This window comes from Mustela erminea, chromosome 16 (assembly GCF_009829155.1).
Source record: "Mustela erminea isolate mMusErm1 chromosome 16, mMusErm1.Pri, whole genome shotgun sequence".
NCBI classification, from domain to species: Eukaryota; Metazoa; Chordata; class Mammalia; order Carnivora; family Mustelidae; genus Mustela; species Mustela erminea.
Window position 1 is genome coordinate 28,307,042 of NC_045629.1, and position 20,618 is coordinate 28,327,659.

Here is a 20,618-nt window from a genome sequence, read left to right on the forward strand (position 1 = left end):
ATATTTCTGGGTAGTTTGATAAAAGTTGTTGCCAAAGAGCTTTCTGCCACTCTGTCACCTTCTCCTCCCTTGTGTCTGATAACTATTTTAGGCCTTGGTGAGCTCTAGGGCTGGGTGATGACCAGCAGCATGGAGACAAAAAGAGGTAACTACCCTGAGTTTTGTGGTCCCCACACTGTCATTGGAGATGAGGTTCAAGGGGAAGAGTGAGTTTTCTGAAGGAGATTTTGCCTTGAGAGCTGCTTTTGCACACAATGCCACCCTGAGGTGAATATTTTGGAGGAGGTACCTCATGCTAACACCATGCTTTCACCATTTCATTAATTTTTCATCCGAGACAAACAGTACCTTAAACCCTCTAACTTTTTTTTTTAAGATTTTTTTTTATTTGACCGAGAGAGAGAGAGAGAGAGAGAGAGAGAGCTAGCTCACAAGTAGGCAGAGAGGCAGGCAGAGAAGAGAGGGGGAAGTAGGCTCCCCGATTAGCAGAGAGCCCAATGAGGGACTTGATCCCAGGACCCTGAGATCTTGACCTGAGCCAAAAGCAGAGGCTTAACCCACTGAGCCACCCAGGCGCCCCTTAAACCCTGTATCTTAAGAATGTTTTTAACTTTAGTATATGTAAGGGCTTCATCTGTTTTCCAGAGTAGTAGCATCTTTGCTGACTAGTAAGTACAGCTTTCATGCAGTGCTTCCCCTCAGATCTTAACGCATAGCAAGAAAGGAAAGTTGGGCTGTTTGCATGGATCACTCTATTAAAAAAAAAAAAAAAGAACATTCTTCTTCCAGAATTTTCCTTTTCAAAATAGAGCCTGCAAGCTAATAGCCACAATACTTGATTTCAAGCCCATTGGTACGGCGTCATCTGTTTGAAGGTGTTCACTCAGAGCAAGGACCGCGTGTTTTTATGGCCAAGTGAAGGGCAACATGTTACACAAACCATGTAAGGAGCACGCTAGGTGCTGCTTCATTTATTTCAGACCTAATTTTAAGAAAGCAAATTAGCTTAAATTCGACACTATTACCATAAGTTATAGTTTCTGGGTAGATGAAATTAATTGGGGAGGCAAATGTGAATGAAACTACATTTCCTAAAAGTTCCCAAATTCTGTTCCTGACCATTTAAAAAAGGAAGATAGAGTTTGTATTAAGCCCTACGTCAGGAAAATAAAAATACGGGTGACTGGGTGGCTCAGTGGTTAAGTGTCTGCCTTCAGCTCAGGTCATGATCCCAGGGTCCTGCTTCTCCCTCTCCCCTTCCCCCTGCTTGTGTTCCCTTTCTCTCTGTGTCTCTCTGTCAAATAAATAAATACAATCTTAAAAAAAAAAAGGAAAATAAAAATAAAAATATTAACATCTACCATTGGTGTTACTGTGGGAACATCTCTTTTTATTTCATAGAGGAGTAAATAGTCACATAAAGTCTTCATTAATAGCCAGGAAACAAATCAGACTTTCCCTTAGGCAGCCTTAACTAATGCACTCATCTTTATTAGAGAAGGTTTTAATTGAGTAATATTTCAAAAATCTGAACAAACTTAAATATATTTCTCTTTTCAATCTATCCTAATTTGGTACTCAAATCCATCATGATGGGTCATTTAGGCCAATACATTATAATTGTTAATACTTGAAATAAGTCTTTTACACATTCAAAAGTCTTCCTTTTAATTGTCTTACTGAACTGCATTGCAAGATTTTTTTTTTCTTTTGCTCTGGAATGCATCAGGATCTTAGAGAAATTAGAATAAGGATATACCTATAAATATATTCACACATAAAAGACAAAAAGATAGTATATAATATAGATATGTGTGTGTGTATGTGTAAGTATTTGTCAAGTTTTACAAGAGATAAATGTATTATAACTTATCCTGGTAAGATTATTTTCTTAACCACCTTACCACTTAAAATTTTTTTAATTCTACTTTTTATTTTGAAGTACTGTAAAACTTTAGAGAAAAATTGCAGTAGTAATACCCGTTCTCATGATCCTCAGCATACTACTCAGTCGGGTGTCACCCACCCAATACATCAACAGCACCGCCAAATCCTTGGCCCTGCCCCCTAAACTCAGTAACCACACTGGCCACATCCTTTGACCCAGACCAAGGGGGAGGAAAAAGGACAGATTAATTTCTTCAGTTTCATTTCAACTTTATTGGGGAATGCCAGAGTTGCCAGATGAGTCTTCTACTTCAACACAAGATCATGCAATCTCCATTTCACCCATCCCCTCTTTTCTTGTAAAGTTCTAAGAATGAATCCTCATTAGAATTTGACCCAGATTACCAACTCTACTTTTTTTTTTTAATCAAAAAAAGCACCAGGAAGTTTGTGACGTTTTAAATGACGAATTATGTTTCTAGTCTTCTTTAACAATCAATAACTGTGAGAACACCGGGAGAAAAAAAATGAGAAAAATATGAGAAAATCAATTATATCTCTGCAATTACAGGAAATAAACTCTATGGCATATTCTTCTTGATTGGATTGGATCTGAATCATCAAATGAAAGACTTTTTATCCATTTGACTTATTCATAGAATGTGCTTTATTACATTATATGGTAAACTGAAAGATACTGGGTGAGTCATTTAACTACTCACCAAGGCTCATTTAGTAAAAGACCACCTCTGGTGCTCTATATGTTATGATAGAGGCCTGGAGAAGAAAATGTATTTTATAGCTATTATCAATATTAGTCACAATTCCTTCTTCTGTTATGCTAAGGAAGATATTTGGTATAAAAATAAAAGAAGCCAGTGACCTAGGAGTTAAATGATTTGCCTAATGTCACAGAGAGTTTGAGCAACAGAGGGAGATCAAACCAGTGGAAGACATTACTCCCAAAAATGCATGTAATTGATAAGAGAATTCCTAATCCCCTTGGCACAGAGGAAGACATTATTTATAGGTCTTTTGGGGTGAAAAGGGATGTAAAGCCACAGGTTTTTTTTGTTTTCATTTTTGTTTTTGTTTTATCTCCCTACCATGGTAGATGGGCACATTTGAGTTAAATAAAATCCTGTAGTATCCAGAGAAACCTGCCAAGAATAATACAAAAGGACTACTAAGCTTAATATTTTTTTTCTTGCATAGGGAGGAATGAAGTAAAATGTTCAGCTACTCTGAAACTGTATCCTAAATGTAAGAAATCATGTTTGTCCCCAAATAAAGTCATATGATAAACATATGTGCTTGTAAAACAGCCCACTCCAAACCACGTACTGAAGTGAAAAGAGAGTTGAAGATGTATTTTATTTGATGAGCCATATACAAATCTTAGTATATGTTCACAACCTCATTAAATAAATGCAGCTCCTTTGGAACAAACCAAACATGGTCACAAACTTCCTGAGCCTATTTTAGGAAACAGAACTGCTGGGCAAGTTAAGTTTCAGGCCACAGACCAACCACAAGAGCCACAAGTATGGCTGGGTGGATAAATTTGGAAACCCATCTTGCAGAGCCTGGGATATTCCTTGCAGGGCTGGGGGCAGACCAGGGAGCACTTCTTCAGGGAATTGCCATATTTGTTCATATATGACATTTCTGAAAAGTAGAAGCTGTAACGTTGACAGTGCTTCTTGTTCTATACCCTAATTTCACCTGTGGTTGAAAACCAATACTGAAAAATTTGGCCAGCTGGGTGGAACAAGTAGATTTCAGCTCTGCAAAATACACACATGCACACACACATACACAGAAAATGTGTCTATTTCTAAATAGGATATTAATTTTTGACCTATTATTATAGGTCCAATAGATTATTAATGTCTTGGCATTTTTTAGTTTCAGATCAGATTTTTCTCCAAGTGTCCAAGGACCTCTGTGGTATGTCGATTATTCTTGGGGATTCAAGTAGTCTCTTAATTTCTTCTCAACGCTAGGTTTTCACTGCTCTGATAACCTTTAAATACTTAATACAGCGTATTCTGGATCATCTGGAGGATCCCAAACTGCCATTTGATTTGTGCTTACAAACAAATTGATGCCACATGGTATTTCCAAAGGGGGGAGAAATGGCTTTAATATATAAACCATGCATTCACCCTCAAATGAAGGCCAAATGCTGTCATGATTTACTGTACAAAAGAAGTTTTCACAGCAGTTCCCAAAGGGCAAATTGGGGTGAACTGAATCATCACATAACACATGGTAATGTAGACCTCGCAGTTCCAGCCACAGGGAAGGCTGTAAAGGCCGTTTTTTGTGCCAGGACCTCTGGCTTCCACTTCCATAGCATACTTGGAGCATGCATCAGGGGTCCAGGGAATCCAGGGATGGCCATCTGCAGCAGGCATCCTGTAGGACTCATTTCGTAGAAGGCTGGAGTGGAGCTCATTTTTCATGTAATGGGGGCATACAGAGAAGCTCACCTTTAAGCGTAGTACAGAATTAAGGAATAGCAAATTGGGGCAAAAATAACTAAAATGAAAGAAATATCCTTGACAGAGCCTTTGTCATGCAAATTAGGTCTATTTCAAAATTGAGTGTGCAGCAATTATAGATTAAAAAACTGAGAACTTTCTGGAAGCATGTATCCCATGTTATTATGTTCAATAAAGTTTGAGCAGCATTGTAAGACAGGCTGCAAACATTGGTAAAACACGGTCCCTACCCTTAGGGTACTGACATTTTAAGGAAGAAGAAAGTTTCCTAAAGAATTAATTTCAGTGTAATTTGGATGCTATGGAAGACTTATACTCTACGACTTTACTTTTCTAGCCTGATGCAAAAGAAGAACGAAATCGTCACGAACCAAAGCAGGCTTGTGAAGATGTCATCAGAAAGAGAAGTAGAATCACAGAATTTGAGAGATCAAAAGAAGAGTATCAGACCCAAAGTCCACAGCAGAGACCCTGTCCTAACGAGAACGGACTGATCCTTCTGCTAAAAACACCAACACACACTGGGCAGGAATAACATTGCAGGTCACTACACTTTCTTGGCCCGCTGTACTTAATTCAGAGTCTGAGGGTCAGTCTTCCCAATCATCCAGGTATTCTTCTTGTAAAGTCACAAAGTGTAAGTATACCAGTAACACATTTTTTAAAAATATTTTATTTATTTGACAGAGAGAGTGAACACAAACAGGAGAGAGGGAGAGGCAGAAACAGGCTTCCTGTTGAATGAGGAGTCTGATGCTGGGCTCAATCCCAGGAGCCTGGGATCATGACCTGAGCCGAAGGCAGCAGTTTAACTGAGGCAGCCAGGCCCCCCCCCCAATAACACGTTTTTTTAAAAGTAGCAACTAACCATCCAAGCATCCGAGGATATATCTAGTTATTTCAAAGGGCATTGCAAAACCTTAAATACAATTTTCACTCTTCAAAATTCAAAAAAAAAAAAAAAAGATAAAGATATTTGCCTGGAAGAATTATTTTTAATTCAAGGTATACCTCATTATGCCTTTAAAAATGGAAAAGAAGTGGTGCCTTCTAAAGTTAGCTCAAGAATCAGAACAATTCAGATTGAAATTACGCTCAACCTATGAGAACTGTGTGGCTAGGTGAGCTGTTGGTATAGCCCAGACTGCCAGACATATCTCCAAGAACTACATTTAAGTTTTTCATTCTCATTCGAGAGTGACTTATACATAGTGAGGGCTAAAAACGCCTTTTGTCTCTGCTGCTTTAAGGTCAATGCCACAAATCAGCCTGGAAGACCAAAAACCAACAGGTCTAAAGAGACTTTCGCAGTTGGATGCTTACAGCTTTTAGCCAAAAGCCTACAGATCACGGAAGCAAGTTCAGCGCAAAACGGAAAAGATTGCAAGCTTCAAAGTGAGTTCTATGAATTGAGATCTTGAGCTGAAAGTACTCTAGAAATCTGTTGAAGTTCAATAGCTAATTTTCTGACATCAGTTCCAAGAAATTGGAAACTGTGAATTTATTTACAATAGTAATTATCCCCCCCCCCAGCCCCACTCAAACTCACAGAATTCTTTCGTAATTCAGAGACAGAGAATCGTGTAATAAAATCCCGGAGAAGATAAATGTACAACATAAAAAGATCAGTCCTAATTGCAGTGTATGTTGGCGTTGGGTACGAATTTTGCCTTCTGGAAGGTTATCCAAACCAAATTCTGCCTCTTGGAGAGTGTTCCGCTTTATTTATTGTTCTGCAACATTGCCTTGCCTTTTTCCAGTGTTCTCTGTACTTGGGAAATATTTTGTGCATGCCCGTTTTTTGCAGCATAGCTGCTGATTTCAGTGAAAAATGGATGGTGGGGTGTTTATTGGTGTATATATTTTTCTCTTGTTTTGCATTCTTTAACAATAAAAACCTTAAAACTATTCCACCAGGTAGTGATAGAAGTCAGGCAGAAATTATTTAAAAGAAAAAAACGAGATTAATATTGTAGTTTGAATGACAAAAATGGAGGGAACTTACTATGAAAAGGTCATGAATTCACAGGCAAGAGTATCTGTAGTGTTTTATCTTCATAAACATAACTGAAAAAATTATTTAGAATTCAGTTTTAATTTGAAATAAATATGTAACATACCAAAACTAAATTGTTTAAAACAAAATTTAAAATTATCCATTAGATCGTTTCACTTTTTTGTCTTTTAGTCATCTTAACCTCTTTCTTGGAATCTCATTCTGTAAGCGTGTTTTATTAATGATCTATTAAAAAGCACTCACTTAAAACATGACTGATTAAAAAGTAGACCTGATTTGAAGTAAGTGTTCTGAAAATGTTTCATTTATTGAATTCACTGAGGTTTAAGTTCCCATTTGTATAGCTAGAGGGTAAATTACAGATACTCATGCTTGTTTTATCATTATAATGAAAGCATTACTCATATTTGCAACACTAATTAAAATTCTGCTCTGACCCATATAAATTCAGCCTCTCCTTCAAATAGCTTATTTTCAAATTTTTATATAAACTTTACTATGTATGGGTATGATAATGAAAGTATCTATCTTTAATACAACGTAATCAAGGTTAAGAGAAAGTAAAAATTAGGTTCAGACTTTTAATACTGCAGGGTACATTTTTAGTACCCTACAGAGAGAATTAGTCACACGACTCCCATTAACTTTAATGGAACCTGTATGGGCAAATTGTATGCTGAAATTCTTAGGAAGTTAAACATCAGTAGAGTTTACTAGTTTCATTTTTCCTCTTTGGAACTTTGGTTTTGACTACTTTTACTTTCTAATGGTCTAGAGGGAAGACCTATCAATAAAAATGATTACCATAAATGTTTTCCAAATTTTAGAAGCCCACATTAGAGTTAGAAGTCTGCAAACAATGCTTAATAACATTGGAGACTCAATTAGCAAGTAAGTTTAACTAACTAAAGAACATAGTTTTTAATATGAACATCATAATGTTCTTTAAATATGAATATTAGAGCACCTGTTGTCCCCCAGTGCTTACACATCTTTTGCATTCCTAGTTGCAATTATAATAGTAAAATCAAAGACTTTACAAACATTTTCAATATAATAAATATTAAAATGTATTTTACCTTCATATAAACCTAGTAAGTCTTTATACTGGAAATGAAATATGTTTGGAATTCTATATATAGGTTTATTAAAGCATTATATACAGTACTTAGGCACTCTTGAGAGAGAAACATATGGACAATTAAAAATTAAAACATCAGGGCACCTGGATGGCTCAGTCGTTAAGCATCTGCCTTCAGCTCAGGTCATGATCCCAGGGTCCTGGGATAGACCCTTGCCTCAGGGTCCCTGCTCTGTGGGAAGCCTGTTTCTCCTTCTCACACTCCCACTATTTGTGTTTCTCTTTCTGTCAAATAAATAAATATAATATTTTTAAAAAATTAAAACATCATCACAGGGGCAAAAGGAACCTACCTGTTCTTCACCCACTATCAGCAATATCTTTCCACAATTATAAATTCAATCACATGACTATGCAGTGAAGTTATGAACGATTAACAAATCCATTCAAAAGAATTTAGTATAATGTTAAATTTACATTCATCCCACAGAACACGAAAGGAGATAAAGATTCCTCTAATGTCAACTCACTCAAGATGTTCATAGCACTGCTAAAATTTGAAACAACTAGATATCTCTCAATTATCTCTTTTCCCTATCAAATAGATCTACCTAAATTTAGCATTTTGTAGAAATTAATCATTTAAAACACTAACTTAAAAATTTTTTTAAAAGAGCCTTCAATGTGAACTTAGGAGAATCTTCCATTTTTACCTTACTTGGGCATCTAAATAACAAAAACTGGATTCATCAGACAAAAAATATGGTTTAATCAGGAACAAAAAGCAGACATTAAAAAGGGCATTGAAAATTAACATCATAAATAATTTCATCTTGGATAAATGTTCCATAAACAACAACAACAACAAAGATTGGTCAAATAAAATCCATCACATAAGTAAAATTTCCTTTAAAAACCTTAGGTGGTTATCATGTGTGCCATCAATGAATATTAGTACTGTAAGAAACATTAGCTAACTAGACTATACCATCATTTGTTTTCTTACTTAAGTAGGTTCTATGCCCAGTGTAGGGCTTGAAGTTCAAACCCTTGTGACCTCAAGATCAAGAGTCACATACTCTACTCACTGAGGCAACCATGATTTTAAAAGTGAAGAAAACGACCCTCTAAGAAGTGATTATCCCAAAGTCTTCCAGCTCTTTAGTTGCAAGCAAAAATCGGAATCAAAATTTCTTGGCTCTATTCATTCACTCATTCATTCACTGAATAATTTTTTACTGAGCACATACAATGGCCTTAGGCATTCAGAAATGGGTTAAAGTGATGAGCAAAATATACAAGATCTTAGCCATTTTGGATCTGACATTCTAAATAAAGAGATAAAACAAAGAAGGAAATAAGTAAAGCAAAAAGACAATTTCAGATTGGGTGCACACTCTAAAGAATTTGGTGTAAAACTTGCCAACTAAGAATTCAGCTGTTTGATAGTACTTCTCTTCTTAACTCTTCATATTTCTTTCCTCTTTTCAAAGTTAAAAATAAAGAGAGATTTATTAGTGATCTGCCTTTCATCCATCTTAGTGATCAAGTTCTCTCAAAAGACACACACATATTCATGAAACACATCAATATTTGTCATGCTTCATCAAACTCATGTTTGTCAGCTGTCAAACATGTCCACTTTTATTAGAGATTTCCAGTATCTGACTTCTGCAGTTTTCAGGTTTTTGAGTTTGTCCCTGTGTCATAGAAGAAGTTCAAAGACTGAAAACCCAAGACCATGTGCTAAAAATAATTTCAAAAGGTGTGTGAGTAAGGATTCTCTTCCAGAGTAAAATGGTTGTCCCTCCATGGTTATTTCTCATTCCGTGTGATTTTTCTGTGTAGAGAACAAAAGAGAGTTTGAAAGATGAGGTGGGGTGTGAATCTGGCTGCTTGTAATTCTATGAAATTATACTGACTGTCTTGTCTTCAATGTCAGACAGTAGAACTGCTTCCTCTAACTAGCAAAAGAGATGCTCAGTGCTTTTGTCTTTCATTTTTTCTTAATGCATAATTTATGTATGGCCCATTTATTAATAACCATGAAGTGTTATACCTGGAAACCTGCTCACAAAAGAACAGAATATACAGAATTAAAATGAACATTTCATAAGGTAGATATTATCTTTATATTAAAAAAAACACTTGTCCTAGTTAATTCTTTCTGAGAATGTTGGATAAAATCCAATAGAAATATTCAATTATTAATATAACCATATTTATCAAATTAAACAAGAATTCCAACTATATCCTGGTTACTGATAAATCTCAAGGGGAATAAAACACTTTTTATAATGACATATTCTACCTAGAAGAGAAAATATTTCAACAAAGCACCATTTCTGGGAGTTCCTTGAAGGCAGAGAAACTTTATTATTCATCTTGTATGTATTTTCCTTGTTTAACCTAACAGCATTACGTTGTAATGATGGTAAAATCTACAGTAGCTAATATTTATGAAATAATTAGTATTTGTGAAGCAACAATCTTCTAAGTCAGGTACTATTATCATGTTATGGTACCAATGAAGAGAGTTGAAATATTTTGCCCAGTGTCACTCAGGTAATGAGAGAGGAAGAGCTGGGATTTGACTCCAGAAGCCACCTTTTTAACCATTAACTCTATTTTTCACAGCTTGTTTAGAGAGGAAATTTAAAAATCATTTACATTAAATTGAAATCCTGATAGATTTAGCCTTCCTGATATAAGTCATTAAGAACACAAACTTCTGGATAAATGTTGGGGTAAAAGGTAAAACATTTAGTTCACTGAATAATTCTATGTGTTCCAAACATTCTAGGCCTTGTAGAGGTCTAGAGCTGAGAAAGGGTTTTAGCAATCGTTCTAGTCCAATCCCTTCCATTTTCAGATATGGATCCAATCCTGAGTGCCATACAACTTACTAATAGCAAAACCAAACTTCCCAGTTTCCAAGTAAAAATGTATGAGTTCTTAACTGTTTCTATTTTGTTCATGCATTTCTCTGAAAGTGAATTATACCTAGACTGTTGCTTTTGTAATATGGCAGACAAGCTCTTAAAAGTGTCCTCTACCATCCCACTTCTGATGCCTGTTACCATCTGTGATCTCCTTTCCCTAGGTGTGAATGAGATCTGTGACTTGCTCTTCACCAACAGAATATGTAAAGACAGTGGGATGTATTACTGACATGTATGGGATTATTTGATTACTTACATAAAGTCATGTAGAGCTCCCATTTTTGCAGGAGCCTCTCTTGCTCTTTCTGGCTTTGATGAAGCAAACAGTCTTGTTGGAAGGTCCACGTGGTAAGGAACTGAGGAGAACTACCACTATCAGCCAATGGCCTGTAAGGACCTCCCCCTAACAGCTGGTGAGAAATGAGGCCTTCAGTCCTACATCCACGTGGAAATAAGTTATAGCAGTAACTTAAGCTTCCCTTAGCCCTCTTTCAGAGGACACACCTCATCTGTGTTTGGACTCCCAATACATGGAGATCCTTAGATAATAAAGGTCTGTTGTTTCAAACCACCCCGTTTAGAGCAATTTCTTACACAACAATAGAAACTTAATACATGTCTATTATGGCAAGAATCTGATGCTGCGTTTAATTATTGTCAAACTAAGTAAGTTTAGCTAGGTATAGTTTAGTTACTTTTTATGTCGTGGGAGAACCTCAGTAAATACTATTGAATGAAGGAGTAATAAAAACATCTTTAACATTACTAAGGAAAAAGTGAGATCTGATCATGGTGCTATTTTTTTTTTTAACTTATTACCTAAAAACACAGCTCATTCTTGATTTGTGTGTATATGGAGAATAAAGTTGCAGTCAAAATGGCTTTCCTTTGAATCTCAAGATTAGAAAAGAAGAAATGATTAGTCGCTAGAACTTTTTGGGATTTTTTTATATGCGTCATATGCATAATGCTCTCATAGCTCTGTATGTTACTTTAGGGTCAGTGCTATAAAGCATTCACTAGTGTGGCTTTTTAACAATCATTCCATGTTTAAGTTCGTTTAAAAAACTGCTTTTGACTAAATTCTTTATCTTAAAAACTTTACATTACCCCTGAATAGGCATTTATTCCCTTCCTGTGTGATTCAGGCATTCTATAAAGCCTGGTAAAAAGTCTTCAAAAAGCAACTAGCTATGAAAAACAGATAAGAGGATTTGAGTGTTCAGTGAAAATGCTAACCGTTTTTTTTTTTTAATGTGACTATCCATAAAATTAAGATACACTGGAGCTATTTCTATAGTTATCATTTGTCATTGACTATAACATTACTAGGATTATAGGCAAATAAAGTTAAATTACAGTAGCCATTAGAACAATCTTGAATTTAAAACATAGGGCCTTCATTTTGTACCCTTAAATGAATTTGCAAAACTCTTCCCAGGCATATAACATTTCTGGTGTCATGGCTAGTGAGAGAGATCTTACCTATATTTTAAAAAATTTAGATCATCCAGTTTTGCTTCATTTTACAAGTGAAATATTGAAGTGCATGGAAGAACCAATTCAAGGACAAGAAAATGGTCAGTGACAGAATAGCATTGGCAATCTATTCTCCTGAATTTTATTAAAACACAAAGACCTCTAATATCTTGTGCATTTATCAGACATCAGTAATAGAAAGAGTCACAAAAGTAGAATATACCATTTATGTGTTCCTGTCTTGTCTTAAAATACAAGGACCTAATATGAGAAATCTTATTTTCCATAAATAGATTTATGCATTCTGATGCATCAGGGATACCAGGCGAAGGTTAATGAAAGGAAACTGGAAGGAGTCATCTCTCAAAAGAAAGGGTCAGAAATGCCTAGGTGGCTTAGTCAGGTGAGGGTCTGCCTTCAGCTCAAGTCATGATCCCAGGGTCCTGGGGTTGAGTCCCACATTGGGCTCTTTGCTCAGGAGGGAGCCTCCTTCTCCCTCTGCCTGCCTCTCTCTCGTTCTAACAAATAAACAAATAAAATCTTAAAAAGAAAAGAAAAGAAAGGGACAAATCTTAAGAAATCTTCGTTGTGGAGGAGTAGGTATACAGCATGTCAACACATCAAATAATTGTTTAAAATTAATTAATAAGTAACTATGGGATTCATTGTGTTTGCTGAATCTGAATCATTAATTTCTGTACTTTTGAAAAAATTGCAGAGTTACCATTCATCATTCTAACCACACATAATGAAAACCAGAATATTAAAAATAATGAAATTTGGGGGAAAAAAACTAGAAATTCAAAAATCTTAAATTAGTTATATATTACTGATAACACATGAAAGCATTCAGAATTTATTTCTGGAGATTATAAATTATGTTTCAATTTAATAATTTACAGTCTCTCTAGATGTTAAGTATACTACATTAGATGAAAAAGTAGAACAACTAAGAAAACTGAAAATAATTTTAGAAAGTCCAGTATAACCAAATGCTGTCCTACTCTATTCACATTTAAAATTGAAAATCTACATTTTAGGGTTGCTTTTCATCCATTCCAGAATGCAAAATTGCATTTTTCTTATTCTACTTAGGCAAAGGAGTAAAAGTGTATAGAAAAGGGAACATATTCTTTTTTTCTTTTTTAAAGAAAGGTGCAGGGGAGGCGAGTGAAGGGGCAGAGGGAGAGGGAGAGACAGAATCTTAAAGCAGGCTCCACCCCCAGCTCAGAGCCCAACGGGAGGGGGAGGAGGTGGGGGGAGGGGGAGGGGGTAGGGGGAGGGGGAGGGGGATGGACACTCAGTCTCAGGAATGAAGTCAAGAGTCAGATTCTTAAGTGACTAAGCCATCCAGGTGACTGGAACATAATTATTTTTTAAGGTAACTTTTGGGATACAAAAGCAATTGGAAAAACTGAAAATAATATTTTACCAACATACTCTAAAAGAAGACCTCCTGAAATAACCAGTTTCATAGTAACACTGGGGCATCAGTTAAAATGAGAAAGCTTTCACCAGCATCTATTGGCTGGAGCGTATGAACTTTGCAACTCTTTAGAACCGCATGGTTTTCATATTCAGTATGCCTGCATGCATATATGTGTATACATAATTGCTATGCCTGTACCAAGGATATGAACTGTGTAAAATTACTGTAGGAAGTTGTAAATGATGTATGAAATGAGAAATCTTTGCCCACTGGCAGTACATAGATAGAACAGAGATAGTGACGTGCAATCTCTTCTCTGTCATTTGTCATAGTATTCATCTTATAAAAAGCAGAACCTATCAATAAACCTGAGTGTCAAACATGCATACTAAACAATTATTTCTCTTTTTTTAGGTCTCCCCTCTTTCTTGAAAAACAGTTTACACAAACCTTTGTGCCCAAGGTAAATGTAAAAAACTTCTCTGTTAATGATTTCAATTGCTCATCCAAAAACATTAAATGCAGAAATTCTAAATAGGACTGTGGAAGGTGACTTTATACTGATACTCAGTACTGCTGAGTTTTGAGCCTTGCCATCCAAGGTAAATCTTTTTATGAGGACATATATAAAGGCTTTATCTACAACGTCTAATATGCAACCATTTCGAAAATCTGAGGGTAGCACTGACAGTTTCATCTAGCATCCCGATGGATGAAAGATTTCAGATTTCACCCTGTCATTGACTGGCAGAAGTAAATGGAACAGCACCTCTCTCCTAAATTAGTGCTAATATAAAATTATTGTGACTGACTCCTCAATCCCACTGACCAATTCCCAAATCAAATATTTGATCAAACAATGATGGTAATTAAACTTACATTTATTCATTCAATGTCATCTCATCACAAAATATTATAGTACCAGGAAAACAAATCTGAGAACAGAAATAAAAACAAAATAAAAAAAAAAAATCCTTGCAAGGCAGCATATTTTTTGGGTTACAGAATTTAAGTGTAGAAACAAAAACAGAACAAGTGAAGTAAAGCTGTATCTATGTACAAAAATAAGGCCAATATGGTCAAGTAAGTTCATGAAAGCATGTGAAAGCATAAGCCAAAAATATGAGGTGATATTTTTTGTGACACTTGAACTTTATGATTTATATACACAGAAGGAAAGTTCAATATTCATGAAACTGCATCTTTCCAAAACTGGAATGTGTTCTTTCATGTGCCAGTCATGGTTTTATTAAAATAATAGTATAATTAAAATATTAAAAATAAAGAATATGCTCTGGCATCTGACATTTTTTAACAGGATGCTATTGATAATTCTTTCTAAAAATTGTAAAACAAGTATTTCTTTACCAAATGAGTTCATCTCTTCTTGGAATCACACTGATTTTTCTCTTACTCAATGAAGTTAGATGAAATATCTGATTTTATTTCCAATCAGTAGACCACACAGATGAGCAAATTTTGTTTTGCATATGAGTCACATAAAAATGATGGAATCGTTTTGTTCCTGTGAATAGAGTGAAAAGAGCATAAGACAAAACAATATCTGCCTTTGGTTTATTTTCTAAGTGGAATGTAAATATTATCTTATTACAACAAGCACATAAACAGCAGAAATTCATTTAAATTTTTCAATCTCAAAAAGAAAACCCTTCAAATGTTGGCTCAGTATTTAGAACCTACACATTTTCAGCAGCACATTTAAGGTTAATATACACAGATACTTTTGTTTCTTGTTTTCTTTCCCTTCCTTCCATCGCACGTGCCCCATTTTGGTTTGTGGGATTCTTGTCGCTGAAGTACTACTACCCACTCAGAGCCTTGTCCAAGACTTAGTTCTTGTTACTCTTTCTAGCGTATAGAAAATTTCTCAGTTCCTCTATTCTCCTTCTTTCTAAGTATTGAAATGTACTGAAACTGTGGAACCAGGATTTTAGCATCTGACTGCTTTGCAATTCCTCTCCCATGGCATTTTCATTTTTCATTGTTTATGTGATCAAAAACACAAAAGCTGGGAAAATTCTGAGAATACCAGCTGGGTGGACAATTAAGGGAACACTTGCTGAAGTCCATACGTCAGATAATTATCCCCGCCATCCATACAGAGATGCTGTCAAATAGAGTCAGCAACCACATATTTTGTTTCCCACGAAAAGTAAAACATCTCCACTCCACCCCCTCAACCCCCCAACCACGACCACAACGCTGGGATTAATTTATATCAGGGAAATAGGAAAAATTCTGTGAGGCGAGGAAAATAGGGCTTTCTTCTGATATTGATCAGATCCTCTGGGTTAAAACAATCAGTAAAATCTCTCTAGTTTCAATTGTATCTGTTTTTAGGTAGAGACAAGTGTTTAAAGATGATTGTAGGAGTCATATCATCAGAATACACACTTTTATTTCTCTTTGTATATATAAAAATGTGTCAAAATCTGCATAGGATTTTATGCAATTCACAACACATACACATGGATCACTAGATCAGAGATCTCCCCTATTAGGAAATATTTGTGTGGATTTTAGCTGACTGAATCCATTGAAATATTTAGACCTACTCAGTGAGAATGTTAAGTAGAAGTCAAAATTCACCACAATTTTCCTTTAACTAAAATGTCCATTAACTGTTGTCTCTTCGTGAAAATTTTGCAGGTTACCTTTGGTTAATCAGAGGAATGGAAAACATCTGTCAAGTTTTTTGTTGGTTCAAAGCAGATTTCTGTTCTTCCATCACCTACTTCCCACATTTTCTTCTGGTAGCTGTACTTCCTGCTAATCATTTTCCCTAATACCGCTCTAGAGATATTTATTCAGCTGATATCTAAATTTGACATGGGAGTTAGTTTGCATTTTAAAAAGCTACATTTGGGGCGCCTGGGTGGCTCAGTGGGTTAAGCCGCTGCCTTCGGCTCAGGTCATGATCTCAGGGTCCTGGGATCGAGGCCCGCATCGGGCTCTCTGCTCAGCAGAGAGCCTGCTTCCCTCTCTCTCTCTCTGCCTGCCTCTCCATCTACTTGGGATTTCTCTCTGTCAAATAAATAAATAAAAATCTTTAAAAAAAAAAAATAAATAAATAAATAAATAAATAAATAAAAAGCTACATTTGTTAAAGTTTTAAATAAATAAATAAGTAATACATAAAGTAGATGCCCTATAACTATACATCGAGCTTACCCCACACTTCCTTTTAAAGATATCTTTTATCCTGAAGAATAGCGTTTTGTTAAATTTGTTATATGTGATTCCTAAAATTGGGAAAGCACAGTCTTTAGTTTTTTTAGAATTCATTGAGTCATGAAAATTCACATTATTTGTAAACACTATCCATTTTCCCAGAATATAATCAGAAATTGCACGATAGATTATTTTATGATTCATACACTTTTGCTTAATCCTCATACCAAAAGGTAATTCAATTGTTTTCATGGACCACTTAATTTAACCAATTTTATTATAAGTATGAAGCCAATTATTTCTATCTATTGAGAATGTAGTTAACTTGTTTCTTAAAAAATGATCACATCTGCCACGAAGACACTATGAAAACTTTTCCATGTTGATAAATACTGATATATAATAATGCATGGTGAATTATGAAGTAATGAAATAAGAAATAGAATTTTGACTATTGGAAAAGAAAAAAAAAATTTCAGCCCACTCGATGACAGGTAACCTAAGTCTTTTAAAATAAAGATATGCAGCCCTCCTTTATGACAGCTAACTTCTTTGGTTTTTGTCCAGATAAAGTTCTCTAAATGATTATCAACATTTTTATAAATTCTTTTTTGCTGTGTTTTTAAGAGTGTTCAAAAATTGTCTTGATGCCTATTAGCAGTTAGTTCTATGGATTTTATTTATCTATTTATTTGAGATACAGAGAAAGTGAGAAAGACCATGGGTGAGGTGGATGGGGGAGGGCAAGAAGAGGGTGAGGGAAAACAGACTCCCCCCTACCAAGGAGGAAGTCGGACACAGGGCTCTGTCCCAGGATGCCAGGATCATGACCGGAGCCTACGCAACCACTAAACCGAAAGTTGAGCTTATTTTTTGCAATAACATAGATACCTACATTACTTGGATACCATGCCAAAGCCAGACAAAACTGAATTTAAATTACAAAATAATATCTTTCTGGACTTTAAAATATTCTTTGTTTTATGTGCTAAGTTCTGGTAGCTTTAATTTTGATTATATGGGGAAATATCAGTTTACCACGAGAGGAAGAAAATTAAGTGAGTAACTTTAAAAAATTACCATTAAAACATAATTTTCACTTAAACATGGAATAAAATGAAATTCCATTGTCATTAGAAGAAAATCTCTATCACATACCTGAAATATGTTTGCTGTTTGGGAAAATATGTTGTTAAATGCAAAATTGGTGTCCATGAAATCTTGTGTAGTCAATGATTGCTTTGTGTATAAAATTGAGTAGTAATCAAATTAGTTAATGACATGTAAAGCACTCTTTGCAAGCATCCTAGAAAACTGAACTACCTCAACTTACATTCTACAAAAATGTGGATACCTATCTCATTTGAGTGCTGCACCAAATATATTTGCACCAAATGCAAACTGATTTAAGTCCCAAATTCTAACTCAAAATTTTGTTCTAATTTTGAAGACGATATAAATGTAGAATGTAGACTATACAGCACATTAAATAACATTCTACTTTGAGTTACTTTAAGCTTCAAAGTTTAAGCATGCTTTATGGGGCGTCTGGGTCACTCAGATGGTTAAGCATCGGTCATGATCTCAGGGGCGTGGGATGGAGTCCCACACTGAGCACCACATTGGGTTCCCCACTCAGCAGGGATTCTGTTACTCCTTTCCCTCTGCCTTTCCCCCTGCCAATGCAATCTCTCTTTCTGTATCTCTCTGTCTCAAATGAATAAATAAAATCTTTATATTAAAAAAAATCATGCCTTGCTAATCTCAATAACAAGTTCACTAGTATAGTATAGTTTAGTACTATATAATATTATATATTCATCTTAAGGTCTATATTTAATTTCTTTTTTATTGTTATTATAATACATTTGCTTTTATTCAAAGTCTTTTTTTTTGCCTCCTTTTTTGACATTTTTTCTCATTGATTTTCAATTTATCCATTATTTTAGTTTTTTTCCCTAATTATCTTCTTTCGTCTATATTTTCTCCACTTTAATATGAGATTTTCAGTCTATGGTCAAAGGTTTTGTCTTTGGAATGATAATAGGGATTCAGATTCAAGTATTTGTTTATTCAACAAAACTGTCTTGAGCGTTCTGTTAGTCTTTTTGCCCCTTCAGATCCAATTTCTATCCTTCTCTACTCTCTCATTGCCTGCCAGAAAGCTGGCCTTTATGGTCTGAATCAATTGGACTCCAATCCGTCAGTCTTACGATTGGGTTTGGGTCATGGTACTGGCATGAAGTAAGAGTTTGTAGTTGCTGCTTACCCTACCTGAGCCAGTAAGGCAGCCCTCTCCTATAGGTAGAACTCTTTTCCATGTTCCAGTAACTCCTGACTCCCCTTGCTCTTTATGACCTAAGAACAGCTCTCTTGTCAATTTCTTTTAAACCTGTCTGTGGTTTGTAAATGAATTCTTCCCGATAAATTTCATTAACTGGGGATGCCTGGGTGGCTCAATCAGTTAAGCATCTGCCTTTGGCTCAGGTCCCACATCGGGCTCCCTGCTCATCAGAGAACCTGCTTCTCTCTCTTATCTGCTGTTCCCCCTGCTTGTACTCCCTCTGGATCTGAAAAATAAATAAATTAAATCTTTTTAAAAATTTTTCTTTAATTGTCCCATTGAGCGTGTCATCTATTTCTGATAGATCTGATCTCCTACTCTATGCCTGAATTTATAGTCTTTTCTATATACAGTTTTGTGGATCTTTTGAAAAAGTTAATAATATAACCCACACTTTACACATAAAGAAACGAAGACTCAAAAAGTTTAAAAAAACTTTCCCAGACACTCAGGTAATATAGAACGTAGCCAAAAATTCAATCATGGTATCCTACTCAAAGTCTAGCACTCTTTTTCCTGTGGTTTAGTTTTCTACTACTCCCTCCTAAATGTTTTTCCATTGGTAACATCCATCAGTGATTATTTACTGAGAACCTATAGTATATTGTAATATATTGAAAATGCATCAGGCTAAATTCATAGGTATAGAGGAACAATAGACATGCACCTGACTAGTAATCATTTTGGTCAAGGATCTCCAGCTATGAACATATTTTAGTGTATCAACACTGAATTTAAGACATGTCACCTTGTGGGTCCTTGAAAGCATGAGAATTAGAATTCCTTCTGTTTATCCTTATTGACATACTAAATAGATAGTTGGACTAATGGAAAGACAGACAAGACAGCAAACTATGAACAGATCTGGGAGGGATAAGATAACCCTGACCTAGATACCAATGCTAACCATGGAGAGAACCCAGTATGTCAGTTTATTGACAATACTAGCTAGTGGAGACTAATGAAGAAATGTAGATTCTGGGGTTCAACAGAGCTACAGAGAAACCCTGGAAATTTGTCCACAGACAGTAAAACTGTAAATTCTGAGGAAGATGGGAAACAAGAGTACTAGTAAAAATCAGGTTGGAATCCGGAATGCTATATACTCCTCAGATTTGTTCTGAGGAGTAAATAAAATAAGATATGCGAAATATGCAACCCAGTGTTTGACACACGGCATATATACGGTATAACAAATAGCATGGGGAAAGCTACCAATAATCATGCCTCTAACAAGATGGAAACAAGATGTGGGTTGGGTCTAAGATACAAGGCACCATGTAACAGAGAGCTTCACTAGGGTAAAGAAAAAAATGGGGAATCAAGGCATGAATTGAAATGGCTCAAATATAAGCACATACCCTCCATCCATGTGGCCCCACACAAGACTCCAAAAGAGAAACGGTCCCGCTAACAGCTCTTCCACAGGCTTCCCTCCACAAACACTCTCAGTTCCTTCTAGTATTTGAAGTTCTAAGTGTATGATACAGATTAGACCTATTTTCCCCACATCTGACCTGTGGCTCAGATTTAACAGTTTCTTTCTAATCAACACCCTTATTTTGAAATTTCAGGTGTTAGGAAATCTGACCAGTCATTATTGGTCATAAGATAAGAAGGGTTTTTAGGCTGAATGTTGTCTCCTCAAGATGTTTGTTAACCTAAACAATCTTTCATTGTTTCAATATTTTAATGTTTGGGGGGACTACTCCCATCTGTAGAATTTATTTGTAATCATTA

At 35.5% G+C, this 20,618-nt stretch overlaps 1 long non-coding RNA gene across 3 annotated transcripts in view; it reads right to left on the reverse strand.

Annotated features, from left to right (window-relative positions):
- Nucleotides 1-14,059: 14,059 nt before the first annotated feature.
- The window catches only part of LOC116575066, a 35,180-nt gene continuing 28,621 nt past the window's right edge, over nt 14,060-20,618 (reverse strand). For 2 of the 3 annotated variants that reach the window (XR_004279585.1, XR_004279586.1), the window contains 3 exons: nt 16,535-16,605; nt 14,711-14,867; nt 14,060-14,277 (listed from right to left, as the gene is read on the reverse strand). This is a non-coding gene — a long non-coding RNA (uncharacterized LOC116575066). The remainder of the gene's footprint in view (nt 14,278-14,710; nt 14,868-16,534; nt 16,606-20,618) is intronic. The other variant, XR_004279587.1, reaches the window with a different exon arrangement.